The sequence below is a fragment of the Stegostoma tigrinum genome, chromosome 39 (genome assembly GCF_030684315.1).
Source record: "Stegostoma tigrinum isolate sSteTig4 chromosome 39, sSteTig4.hap1, whole genome shotgun sequence".
Classification (NCBI taxonomy): domain Eukaryota; kingdom Metazoa; phylum Chordata; class Chondrichthyes; order Orectolobiformes; family Stegostomatidae; genus Stegostoma; species Stegostoma tigrinum.
The window spans coordinates 190,399-203,987 of NC_081392.1; the positions used below are offsets into that span (position 1 = coordinate 190,399).

The 13,589-nt window shown below is 43.4% G+C and overlaps 1 protein-coding gene across 2 annotated transcripts in view; it reads right to left on the reverse strand.

Annotated features, from left to right (window-relative positions):
* The window catches only part of LOC125447662 (tyrosine-protein kinase receptor UFO), a 223,054-nt gene that overhangs the window by 165,616 nt on the left and 43,849 nt on the right, over positions 1 to 13,589 (reverse strand). The window lies entirely within an intron of this gene.

The following is a 13,589-nucleotide window of genomic DNA, read 5'->3' on the forward strand; positions in this document are numbered from 1 at the left end:
GCGGCGCTAGGAACCTCATTCCTGGAGCCTCCAGGGTCACAGTGATGTCTCCTGGGCAATTTTCACCAGAACTGCAAATGTAGAAAATCAGTTCTTGCAAGTTTCAATCTGTACTCTGAATAATTTGCATTTATGCAGTGCAGAAACTTTGCTTTAACTCGCTCAGAACGGTGACAGTGAGAAACAGGATTATAATTGCTCCAGAGATAACAAGGTGTAGAGCTGGATGAACACAGCCGGCCAAGCAGCATCAGAGGAGCTGGAAGGCTGATGTTTCGGGCCTAGAACCTTCTTCATTCCCAGGGTTTTAGGTTCAATTCCACCCTCAGATGATTGTCTGTGTAGAGTTTTTCACATTCACCTGTGTCTGTGCATCTTTCTTCCCACAGTTCAAAGATGTAAAGGTTAAGTGGACTGGCCATACTAAATTGCCCATTGTGTCCAGGCTTGTGTAAACTGGCAGGTTAGCCTTGGGAAATACAGCGTTACAGGAGTGGGGTGCTCTTCAGAGGGTCAGATGGGCCAAATGTTCTGCATCCCCAAGGCAGGGATATTGAGAGACTAGTTCTTCCCTATGCTGCATTTGTTGACACAAGCACATGCACTATTTAAAAAATCATGGGCATATTTAAATGGATTAAGATTTTAAAAGGATGCATCAATGATCAGCGAAAGGTGCCCCTTCCTGCACGCTCACTTCCTCCCCAACTCACCCCTCCCTCATTCACTCTCAACCTCCCACAATAATATTTTTTTTCACTCAAGTGGTTCAGGTCTGGAAATGTACTGCTTGGAAGTACAATGCAAGCAGTCAACTGAAGCATTCAAGTGGGCATTAGATAATTATTCAAACAGAAACAGTTAGCAAGGGATGAGCAAAAAAGCAGGAGAATGGCACTAAGCCATGATGCACATTTGGAAAGCCGGTGCAAGCATGATGGACCAAATGTACAACTTCTGAAACCATGACTCTAAAATGCTCAGACATCCACATGGGCAGATTAGAAATATGAGACTTGAGCAGACCCAAAACTCACTAAAGGGAACAAATTCAGCTCTGATTTCAGTTTGAACCTGTGTGACAAGGATCGCCAAGCTAAGGATTACTGAATGAACCATCTACTGAGTATGAGGAAATTATAGCAATTAGACTAAGAATAAGGTGATACAAGCACAAAGGACTGAGTGGCCTCTTTTTGCAGAGTGTATGATTGTTTGAAGTGTGAAGACTGAAATGGTGGGTTGTCTTCTGTTCTTGTTCACCTTGAGTACGAGCAGAAAATAAGAACAATTGCTATATGGTTCCCACACTTCTGCTCATCAATCCAGCAGAGAAGAAAATAGAAATCTCACAGTGTGAAGAGGGACTATAATATGATACAATTTTTAAGTGGCGCGATTGATTCTGAGACTAGGATGCTGAAACTAAATAAATGAAACTACAACAGTATGAGGCATAAGCTGGCTGTGGTAAGTTGGGGAATAGTGCTTAAATGGACGATGATTGCTAAGTACCAGCAAATGTTTCAAAAGTGAGTGGGCGAGCTGCAACAACTGCTCATTCTTGTCCAATATAAAAATAAAGTGGGAAAGATGGCCCACCCTGACTAATAAGGAAAATTAGGGGTAATATCTGATTTAAGGAAAGGCATACAAATTAGCCAAGAAAAAAAAAGCAGACCAGAGGATTGGGAGCAGCTTATACTTTCGTAAGGGAGACCAAAGGGATTGATCAATAGGGGAATATAGAACTTGGAAGGAACATGCAAATTGATTTTAAAAGTCTCTGTAGGTATGTGAAGAGGAAAAAAAAAAGACAAATGTAGTTCCTTAACAGTCTGAAACAGGGCAAGTTAAAATGGGGACCAAAGGGACAGCAGATCAATTCAATACATATGCTGGCTCTGTCTTCACAAATGACAGTACCAAAAACAAAAATGATGTGCAATACAGCCCAATGAGAGGGAGGAACTGAAGGAAATCAGTAAGAACCAAAAGAACTGTGGATGCTATAAATCAGGAACAAAAACAAAAACAAACTTGAAACATATTAATATTAAAGAGAGTAAGTGAAGGATAGAGAGGGGCTTATAAGGAACACGCAAGGTAAGCTGCTCAGTGAAGCAAAGGGTAAGGCAGAGGTACTAAATGAATATTTTGCATCTGGCTTTACCAAGTTAGAAGATGAGGACAGTGGCCCAGTTGAAAACGTGAATGTTGAGCAACTGAGCAGATGGATAAAGAAGAGGTCCTAAAAAGGCTGTCAGCACTCCAGGTGGAGAAGTTTTCAGATCCAGATTGAATATATTCTAGCTTGTTGAAAGAGGTAAGGGAGTAAAATTGCAGAGACATTAATAGAAATTTTCTGGTGTCTCTGAACTTAGGATTAGTCCCGGGAACTGGAGCATGGCAAATGTGACCCCGTTATTTAAGAAAGAGGCAAAAGGATAACCCAGAAAACTACAGACTCGAGAGCTTGACTTCAATCGTGGGAAAACTAATAGAGGCCATTATATGGGAAAAGGTAAGGTAGGTCATATCTGACAAATTTGATTGAGTTCTTTGATAAGGTGACACAGCTAGTGGATGAGGATATTGTTACTGTTGATCTTGCCTTGCTCATGTCCTCTGGGGTGTAACCTGTATGCCTTATTCTGTCCAAATCTTTTCACTTATTGATCTGTGTGATCTTGCTTACTATGATATGCCTGTACTGCTCGCAAACAAAGCTTTTCACTGTACTTCGGTACACGTGACAATAATCAAATCAGGATAGTGGTGTGTTGTTAGATGTTTGGACTTTCAGAAAGCATTTGATATGATGCCATATGCCACATGCCACATGTTTAGCAAATTAGAAACGTTTATGGGTTCTTGGCAGCATGGATTAGTAGTTGGATAAAAGATAGGAAACAGAGGGTAAGTGTAGGTGAGCATTTCTCAGACTGGAAATGAATTGAAAGTAAGATAATAAAGTGTGAAGCTGCATGAACACAGCAGGCCAAGCAGCATCTCAGGAGCACAAAAGCTGACGTTTCGGGCCTAGACCCTTCATCAGAGAGGGGGATGGGGTGAGGGTTCTGGAATAAATAGGGAGAGAGGGGGAGGCGGATCGAAAATGGAGAGTAAAAAAGATAGGTGGAGAGGACAGTATAGGTGGGGAGGTAGGGAGGGGATAGGTCAGTCCAGGGAAGACAGACAGGTCAAGGAGGTGGGATGAGGTTAGTAGGTAGGAAATGGAGGTGCAGTTTGGGGTGGGAGGAAGGGATGGGTGAGAGGAAGAACAGGTTAGGGAGGCAGAGATGGCTGGGCTGGTTGTGTGGTGCAGTGGGGGGAGGGGTTGACCAGCCCAGCTCTTCCCCTCCCCCCAATGCACCCCAAAACCAGCCCAGCCCGTCTCTGCCTCCCTAACCTGTTCTTCCTCTCACCCATCCCTTCCTCCCACCCCAAACCGCACCTCCATTTCCTACCTACTAACCTCATCCCACCTCCTTGACCTGTCTGTCTTCCCTGGACTGACCTATCCCCTCCCTACCTCCCCACCTATACTGTCCTCTCCACCTATCTTCTTTACTCTCCATCTTCAGTCCGCCTCCCCCTCTCTCCCTATTTATTCCAGAACCCTCACCCCATCCCCCTCTCTGATGAAGGGTCTAGGCCCGAAATGTCAGCTTTTGTGCTCCTGAGATGCTGCTTGGCCTGCTGTGTTCATCCAGCCCCATACTTTATTATCTTTGATTCTCCAGCATCAGCAGTTCCCATTATCAATGAATTGAAAGTGTTGCTTTTCTGACTTATATGAACAATATTGAGATGGGTGTTGGAGGGTAAAATCTCAAATTCTAACCTAAGGAGAATAAGAATGGTGCTGAGCAACTTTAGAGGCACATTAGGAAGTTGGCCAAAGGCCAGACACCTGACAGGTGAAATTCAAAGCAGAAAAAAATTAGCTGATGCATTTTCTTGGAAGAAACAATTGAGACAACACAGGCTCAATGCTACAATTTTGAGGAGAATACAGGAGCAGAACAACTTCGAGGTTCACATGCATAATTATCTGAAGGTGACCAGACAAGTTGAAACAGTTGTTAAGAGGCTGATAGGATCAATGAGTTTATAAATAAAGGCATACAGCATAACAGCAAAGAAGTAATGCTAAATTACTCCAAATATTGAGGTTGGTTGGCTCGCCGAGCTGGTTTGTTGTTCTGCAGATGTTTCGTTACCATGCTTGGTAACATCCTCAGTGCAGCCTCTGATGAAGTGCCAGTGTGTTTTCCCACCTGGTTTTTAAACTCTGGGGTCGGTTGTAATGGATTGCCTCACTTCAGGGTTTCCTCCATAGTGGAATTTATATGGGGTCGAGTTCAAATAAGCAATCCATCGCAATGGACCCCACAGTTTAAAAACCAGGTGGGAAAACACAGCGATGTTTCATCAGAGGCTGCACTGAGGATGTTATCAAGCACGGTAACGGAACTCCTCAGGAACAACAAACCAGCTCAGCGAGCCAACCAACCTCAACACCCAGAACCCGAGCTACAGATCTACTCCAAAACTTCCAAATATTGGTCAAATTGTATCTGAAGAACTGTGTTCAGTTCTGGGCACCTTATTTAAGGAAGGATGTGAATGCTTTGAGAAAGTGCATAAGAGATTTACTACAATGGCACCAGGAATGAGGGATTATAGAAACAAGGAAAGATGACAGAAATTGGCCTTATTTTCTCCAGAGCAGATTAAGATGAAGATAAAAGGTGACCTTATTGAGGTGTTCAAAATTATGAGCAATTTTGGTAGATTAGAGAACAGTATTCTATTTCCACTCATTGGTATGTCAGTAATTAGAGGTTACAATTTCAAACTTGTCAACAGAAAGCTAGGATTGAGAATGAGGGGAAACAGTTTTAGTCAGAGAATTGTCAGAATTTGGAATATGCTGTCTGGGAGAGTGGTGGAAACGGATTCCATAGAGCTGGATATGTGTTTGGAAGTGATGAATTTAGAGGTCAGCAGCGATCGGGCTGGAAAATGGGACTAGCTGAATCACCCTCTTAGGAGCCAGTACAGACATGTTGGTTTAAAAAGCTTGCTTCTCTACCATAAAATTCTATGATTCTGAATTCCTTTGTTCAAATCTTTGGATTTTTCCCCTTGAGGGGGCTGTGGATTCTTCTTTCTAGAGTATATCAAATCCACAGGTCAATGGGTATTTTTGGATATTTTTGGATATTTATGAAATAGAACGAATATGGGAAGTTGTAATTGAACCGAGATCTTGTTGGATAGCACAAAAAGTTCAAATGGCCAACTGGCGAACTTGCACTGTCATAGGGGTGATGTTGACTTACTGTTTTCATGCATGAGGTGATGATCTGTTGTGCAAGTGGTGCTGTGCAAGGGAACATAGAACATAGAACATAACCGCACAGTACAGGCCCTTCGGCCCTCGATGTTGTGCCGACTTGTCATACCGATCTGAAGCCCATCTAACCTACACTATTCCATGTACGTCCATATGCTTATCCAATGATGACTTAAATGTACTTAAAGTTGGCGAATCTACTACCGTTGCAGGCAAAGCGTTCCATTCCCTTACTACGCTCTGAGTAAAGAAACTACCTCTGACGCCTGTCCTATATCTTTCGCCCCTCAATTTAAAGCTATGCCCCCTTGTGCTCGCCGTCACCATCCTCGGAAGAAGACTCTCCCTATCCACCCTATCTAACCCTCTGATTATTTTACATGTTTCAATTAAGTCACCTCTCAACCTTCTTCTCTCCATTGAAAACAGCCTCAAGTCCCTCAGTCTTTCCTCGTAAGACCTTCCCTCCATTTCAGGCAACATCCTAGTAAATCTCCTCTGCACCCTTTCCAAAGCTTCCATATCCTTCTTATAATGCGATGACCAGAACTGTATGCAATATAATACTCCAAGTGCGGCCGCACCAGAGTTTTGTACAGCTGCAGCATTTATCTCTTGGTTCCGGAACTCGATCCCTCTATTAATAAAAGCTAAAACACTGTATGCCCTCTTAACAGTCCTGTCAACCTGGGTGGCAACTTTCAAGGATCTGTGTACATGGACACCGAGATCTCTCTGCTCATCTACACTACTAAGAATCTTACCATTAGCCCAGTACTTTGCCTTCCGGTTACTCCTACCAAAGTGCATCACCTCACACTTGTCTGCATTAAACTCCATTTGCCACCTATCAGCCCAGCTCTGCAGTTTATCTATGTCTCTCTGCAACCTACAGCATCCTTCGTCACTATCCACAACTCCACCGACCTTAGTGTCGTCTGCAAATTTACTAACCCATCCTTCTACACCCTCATCCAGGTCATTTATAAAAATGACAAAGAGCAGTGGACCCAACACCGACCCTTGCGGTACACCACTAGTAACTGGTCTCCAGGATGAACATTTCCCATCAACTACCACCCTCTGTCTTCTTTCAGCAAGCCAATTTCTGATCCAAACTGCTATATCTCCCACAATTCCATTCCTCCGCATTTTGTACAATAGTCTACTGTGGGGAACCTTATCGAACGCCTTGCTGAAATCCATATACACCACATCAACTGGTTTACTCTCACCTACCTGTTTGGTCACCTTCTCAAAGAATTCAATAAGGTTTGTGAGGCACGACCTTCCCTTCACAAAACCGTGCTGACTATACACAAAACCATGCTGACTATTCACAAAACCGTGCTGATTATAACCATGAATAATCTTCATGGTAAATGTTTGAGGAATCCTTCATGTAGATCCTATTTGGATCATTAAAAACACAATTCCCAAACAGTGTTACAGAGGAAATCATAAATTAGTGATGTGTGGCAATGGCATTGGACCAGTAATCCAGAGGTTCTTGCAAATAATCAGGGGATATGGGTACAAATCACAATATCCCAGCCAATGGAAATTCATTTCAATTAAAAATCCAGAAGAGAAAAGCAATAAAACTTGAGAATGGCACATACTTGCCCAACCTGTCTAGTTCACTTCAAAATGTAATGTACTCAGTTTATTTTTAGGAATTACTGGTGATTTATTCATTTCTCCATCTCAGAAATCTGAATTAACAGCTAGTCTCACTGATGGTGACTGAGAAATTCTCATTGATTATTGTAAAAATCCATCTGGTTCACTAATGTCCTTTAGAGAAGGAAATATGCCCCCTTACCCTGTCTGGCCCACATATAATTTGAGATGCACAGCAATATGGTTGACTCTTACCTATCTTCTGAAATGGTCAAGAAAGCTAACTGAGTTTGAGAGACAATTGGCAATTTGAAAATGTGTTGCTTCTTCCTACCTTTCCTCCAATGAGTAGCTGTACAATCCATTAACCTCCCTGTAAGGTTAGTAATACAAACAGCCAGTAACAAATGAAGAACTTGCTGGAGAAACTCAGCAGGTCTGGCAGCATCTGTGGAGAGAAAACAGAGTTAACGTTTCAGGTCCAGGGACCCCTCTTCAGAACAGATGCTGCCAGACATGCTGAGTTTTTCCAGCAATTTCTGTTTTTGTTTCACCTCATTAACTACCTGCCTCCCCTGTATAGCATTCCTTATATTTTTGATTCTGGCCCCATCTTACCACGTGCGGTTCTGTCAACAACTCACTACCTCTAGGATATCCCAGAATGAACTGGCATCCCTGATACCATCTTTAAATGGTCATTGTGACCCAAACAAGATGGTCAGTCGGGAGCTGCAGTTTGGAATGTTTTCTGGCATTTGCCGGAACATGACTGAGAGTGTAAAATTTGGTGCTTTGTGGACAAGGATCTGGAGATTATGCTGGAAGGGGTTGCGTATAGGGCTGTTCTTTTCCTCCAGGGCCAGTAAGGGAGACCACAACACCAGTCCATACTAACCTGGTCGACCCAGGCATTGCCACCTCAAAACATGTGGTCTCATCTGTTTTGAGGAATGCACAGCAATGTTGCAATAATGTCAAGGAGATTCTCCACTCTGCCAGCACAAGTGCCACAACCTTCTCTCTGACACCTCACTCTCTCTACCACTGCTACCGCACAGACCCACCTCCAAAGGCAGGTGATGGCCAAGTTGTATTATCACTGGACCTTAACCCTGATGTGGAGGTGTTGGTGTTAGACTCGTGCGTATAAGGTCAAAAATTACACGGCACCAGGTTATAGTCTGACAGGTTTATTTGAAAACACAAGCTTTCAGTGTCTTATTCCTTCTTCTACTCTGACTCCAAACTAAAACACAGACAGACTCTAAACAAGGCCTCACACCTAACGTGCACTGTCTAACCTAAAATGTCAACTGTTCTTTACACTGATAAAACATTTAGTTCTCTCAGGCCCATGACTTGAAAGGAATCCAGGGATTTACATGTACATATTAATCAATTTAAACCTTCTAACTGATTAAAGATTTAACTGCATCTTAGGTGTGACCACCCATCAATGGTGTAACCCTTCGATCTTTTATTGATAAATTCTGTGTCTGATACTACCTCTCTCACTAACACCTGAAGAAGGAGTTAGATTCTGAAAGCATGTTTTCAAATAAACCTGTCAGACCATGACCTGGTGCTGTGTGATTTCTGACCTTGTCCACCTCAATCCAAAACCAGCACCTCCACATCATAAAAGTTTGATCAGAGAGGTGGTTATTTAAGGACATCCTACTAACAGCAAGTGAAGTAAAAAGCTTTCTGCAGAAAATTCCAGAGCTTCAGAGGTTGGCGACTGAAGGCAGTTTCCACTGGAGGGGATGCCATTAAAATTGGAGATACACAAAAAACCAGAATTGGAAGAGCGCTAAGATCTGAGGCTCAAACGAGGATATGGAGATAAAGAAAGTAAAAGTCCTTGAAGGGAATATTAAAAAGGTCATGGGTTTTTAAATCTGAAATGTCACGGGTGAATGTAGATGAAATAGTGGAAACATTGGTGGTCATCTTCCAGGATTCTACAGACTCTGGAACAGTTCTTGCAGATTGGATGGTTGCTAATGTCACCTCAATATTTTAAAACGGAGGTAGAAAGAAAACAGTGAATTACAGACCAGTGAGCCTAACATCGATAGTGGGGAAATTCTCAAATCCATTATCAAGGATTTTATAGCAGAGCATTTAGAAAGCAGCAGCAGGAACAGGCAGAGTCAGCATGGATTTATGAAGGGGAAAGTTGGAATTCTATGAAGATGTAACTAGTAGAGTTGACAAGGAGGAGCCAGTTGATGTAGTATATTTGTTAATCCACAACTCAGATAATGTTCTGGGAACCCAGGTTCCAATCTCACCATGGCAGACGGTGAAATTTGAATTCAATGAATATCTGGAATTAAGAGTCTAATGATGACTATGAATCCATTATCAATTGTTGGAAAAACCCAACTGGTTTATTAACCTTTAGGGAAGGAAACTACCATCCTTACCTGGCCTGGCCTGCATGTGACTCTAGACTCACAACAATATGATTGACTCTTAACAATTAGGGATACGTAATAAATGCTGGCCTAGTCAGCGATGCCCTCATCCCATGGATGAATAAAGAAAAAAAATTACATTCTCACTGCTGCCTGGAATATTGTCCCCACTTGATGTCATCCCCACCATGTCCCCACCACCACCTAATCCCCAAAAACACAAGACAACACAGTGTGGGGCGGAAGGAACATGGCAGGCCAGGCAGCATCATTGGAGCAGGAAAGCTAACATTTCAAATTGGGTCCCAAAAAACACTAACCCCGAATACCACTGTGCTGCCTACTCACTCACCCAAGGCAACTTCCCCAATGGTAACAACAATGCCACCCACTTTCATCTCTCTTAATACCTGCCTTACTCTCATTCCAGGGAGCAAACACCCCACAGTAAGACAGAAAGTGTCAAAACAAGTAGTGGGCTGCCTGAAATTTGTCTTCTTACCTCTTATGTGGAGAGGCCCTGACTGCAATCTCCTCAAGTAGCCAAGTGACTGTGTCTAAGCCCCTGGGGTGGTACTGGAGACTGCTCTCCAATTACTGTGCCAGGGCTCCTGATCAAAAGCTATCCCTCTAGATTTACAACCATGACAGCGGCAGCATGGTGGCACAGTGGTTAGCACTGCTGCCTCACAGCACCAGGGACCTGGGTTCAATTCCATCCTTGGGTGACTATCTGCATGCGTTCCCTCCAGGTGTTCTGGTTTCCTAAATCAGTCTAGGGATATGCAGGCTAGGTAGTTTGGTCATGCTAAATTGCCCATAGTGTTCAGGGATTTGTACGTTAGGTGGGTTATAGGGAGATGGGTTTAGGTGAGTGCTCTGAGGGTCGGTGTGGACTTGTTGGGCTGAAGGGCCTGTTTCCACAATGTAGGGACTCTATGACAAGTTTCCTTGTTTTCTGTCTGTGCTATATGGCAGGGCAATAAAGCAATGATTTAGTGCAAAAACACTAGAAAAAAGTGTTGCTGTGAGCATCCGCGTAGGATCAGAATGAGTAAGCACTATGAGACCAAGCAAACTGGTCGAAGATGCACCCTGATCCAGTCCATAAGAAGGACGCATGTCCCTTAGTGCGTAGTGTCCTTGTTACAGCAATACAAAGTTAGCAGGCCAAGAGGCAACATCGAAGTGCAGAAATGTCCTTTAAGTGGGTTGAACATTGCCCTGAGATTCCTGAGAAGCTGGCAAAGATCAGATGTCTATGGATGTGGGCACTGTGTGGCCATTGTCCATTGAGCATGCTTGGAGCTAGGGATGCCCAGCTTCCTAATTGGCGGTCCTCTGGAGCAAGAGACAAGCAGAAATTGTCAGGTTCTGACTTCTATGTTGAGAATTCTCAATGTCTTCCTTGTTCTGGAGCATTTGGTAAGGTGGGAAATGGAATATTAAGGAGGTGAATTGAGTCATTAATGAAGCATTTAACAAATAATTAGTAACTTCCCATTGAATTCACCTCAGACTCTAGAGATATAAAAGCAGCAGCAAGCGGCTCCTGCAATTGAGATGGGCCTCGCTAGACTTCTTGCATGATTCTACCACAAATCTCACTGATGCCTTTATTAATCAGGCCTCTACAAGGTTCCACTTATTATTTCAGTTTTTCTCTCCAAGAGCGCTGCTGGACCTAGTGAGATTTTCCAGTACTTTTTGGTTCTGGTTTCAGCTATCCAGATCTGCAGTACTTTGCTTTGGTGTCACAAAGGCATACTGTGCAAATATAATCACATTGCCATTTATGGGAGCTTGCTATGCATCATCCGATCCTGCATTTCTTCACAGTGATGACATGTCAAAAGTACCACAACAGCTGTCATTTGGAACAGCCAAAGACCATGAATAGCGCTGAAGTGGTGTTTCATTGGAGCAGCTTAGGAATCCACTTCCAGGGTACACAGATTTTCCAGCAGAATCAACACTTATACAGGTTCCAGGTTTGAAAGAGAGAGAAACACAGGGAGGGTTTGTTACAGGGTAAGTGAGAGAGACAGGGAGAGAGAGAGAGAGAGACAGTTAGAAAGAGAGAGAGAGAGAGAGACAGTTAGAGAGAGAGAGAGAGAGCGAGAGAGAGAGAGAGTTAGAGAGAGAGCAAGACAGAAAAAGAGAGAACAATCACAGCACCGGGGGATGTGGGAGGGACAGAGGAGAGGGAGATTGAAAGAGGAGAGGGAGGAAACATGAGGGAAAAAGGTAGTGTGAGAGAGGGAGGAAGCAGTTGCCCTTTTTGATCCAAGAGCTCTAATATTCCTCACAAGCCTGATGTGTGGTACTCTACTGAAAGCCTTTTGGGAGTCCCTGGACATTACATCAATTGCTGACCCATTATCAACCGTCTCTTGAATCACATCAAAACGGGTTAAACCCTTGACAAATCTGTACCCACTCTCCTTTATTGATTTGTCCAAGTGACTATTAATTTTGTGATGTATGATGATTTCTCAGTTTCAATAGACAATAAGTGCAGGACTAGGCCATTCGACCCTTCGAGCCAGAACCACCATTCATTATGATCATGGCTGATCATCCACAATCAGTATCCTGCTCCTGCCTTATCCCCATAACCCTTGATTCCACTATCTTTAAGAGCTCTATCTATCCATTTCTTGAAACTATCCAGAGACTTGGCCTCTACTGCCTTCTGGGGCAGAGCATTCCATATATCCACCACTCTCTGGGTGAAGAAGTTTCTCCTCAACTCTGTTCTAAATGGCCTACCTCTTATTTTTAAACTGTGTCCTCTGGTTCTGGACTCCCCCATCAACGGAAACATACTTCCTGCCTCCAGATTGTCCAATCCCTTAATAATCTTGTACGTCTCAATCAGATCCCCTCTCATCCTCCTAAACTCAAGTGCATACAAGCCCAGTCGCTCCAATCTTTCAACATATGATAGTCCCGCCATTCCAGGAATTGACCTTGTGAACCTACGCTGCACTCCCTCAATAGCCAGAATGTCCTTAGTCAAATTTGGAGACCAAAACTGCACACAATACTCCAGGTGCGGTCTCACCAGGGCCCTGTACAGCTGCAGAAGGACCTCCTTTCTCCTATACTCAATACGTCTTGTTATGAAGGCCAGCATGCTATTAGCTTTCTTCACTGCCTGCTGTACCTGCATGCTTGCTTTCATTGACTATGTACAAGAAAACCCAGATCTCGTTGAACTTCCCCTTTACCTAACTTGACTCCGTTTAGATAGTAATCTGCCTTCCTGTTCTCGCCACCAAAGTGGATAACCACACATTTATCCACATTAAACTGCATCTGCCATGCATCCGCCCACTCACCTAGCCTGTCCAAGTCACCCTGTATTCTCATAACATCTTCCTCACATTTCACCCTGCCACCCAGCTTTGTGTCATCAGCAAATTTGCTAATATTACTTTTAATGCCTTCATCTATATCATTAATGTATATTATAAATAGCTGCGGTCCCAGCACTGAACCTTGTGGTAGCCCACTGGTCACTGCCTGCCATTCCGAAAGGGACCCGTTTATCACTTACTCTTTGCTTCCTGTCAGACAATCCAAGCCAGTATTTTGCCCCCAATAACCATGTGCCCGAATTTTGCTCACTAATCTCCTATGTGGGACTTTATCAAAGGCTTTTTGGAAGTCCAGGTATACTATATCTACTGGCTCTCCCTTGTCCATCTTCATAGTTACATCCTCAAAAAATTCACCGAGGTGAAAAAGTTGCCTATATTGCTGCCGTTGTCCTTGTACCTTTCCCTGAAAAATGTGTAACTTTGTGGATTTCTTAAGGTGATTAGCAGCCCTCTGTATTGAAGGAGGTTTGGAAATTATGATCAGGAATTGTACAATTGCAGTCCTTTTTTTTCAAAGTTGTTGAATACATTGGAAATGTAATGGAAATTAAAACTGATCTTAAAATTGAGCAGGTTATGATAACTGTGCACCCTCCCTCCCTGCTACATGGCACAATCATACGTGGCATCGAATGACTGCCTAAACTGACACTGACTCAGACCTGCAATTTGTAGACTGCTGGGAGGGAGAGACAGGTTAACTCTAAGCTCAGCCTGCAGCAGGAACAGAAGCTGCTCAGGCTGACGTCTGTGTCAGGAATGTGGAGAATTCTCTGAATAAACATGCTG